This window comes from Penaeus monodon, chromosome 19 (assembly GCF_015228065.2).
Source record: "Penaeus monodon isolate SGIC_2016 chromosome 19, NSTDA_Pmon_1, whole genome shotgun sequence".
Classification (NCBI taxonomy): Eukaryota; Metazoa; Arthropoda; class Malacostraca; order Decapoda; family Penaeidae; genus Penaeus; species Penaeus monodon.
Window position 1 is genome coordinate 45,117,922 of NC_051404.1, and position 602 is coordinate 45,118,523.

At 39.7% G+C, this 602-nt stretch overlaps 1 protein-coding gene across 1 annotated transcript in view; it reads right to left on the minus strand.

Annotated features, from left to right (window-relative positions):
* The window catches only part of LOC119585418, a 6,440-nt gene that overhangs the window by 5,435 nt on the left and 403 nt on the right, over nt 1-602 (minus strand). The gene's annotated exons all lie outside the window — the stretch shown is intronic.

Here is a 602-nt window from a genome sequence, read left to right on the forward strand (position 1 = left end):
TTCCACTGTGTCAGTTTAGCACTGTTATCGATTCCATTGCTGGTTTTTCTCTCCCTGGTTTCATCCATACTCGCTTTATAATCCATCTCTAGCCATTGCCAAAGCCTCACTTCAGTCATTATTCCATACTCAGAATTTGAAAGTTATTAACGACTTATTCAGATCATATTTTTGCATTTGAAATCATGAATCTGACTGACCACACATCAACGTATAGCGTAGATGAAACAATTATTTTCTTTATTGATAGATGTATGGATATTGCACCTCTCATTCAACGTGATAACAAAGCGTGTGACCTTTACCTTGTTCATGACCTCTCTTCTGCCCGTTTACAGCAATCGCACTACTTTCGGCTGTTGAGATACATGGCAGGACCATCATTCCAGCAAGGTTGGCTGTTCCATCTCCCTCTCTAGGCAATGCTAGGGTCAAGTGAATACAGGGTTATTCTACCATCCTCGGGTCATTCATGTGATGAGGACAGCTGCTGTGTAGTCGGAGATACAAAGGTAAATTATGTCATTAGCATAAATGCAATTTTCATTGCCATTCAGTAGTAAGTGTTTAAGGAGTATATCATGGATACAAGGCGATAATTA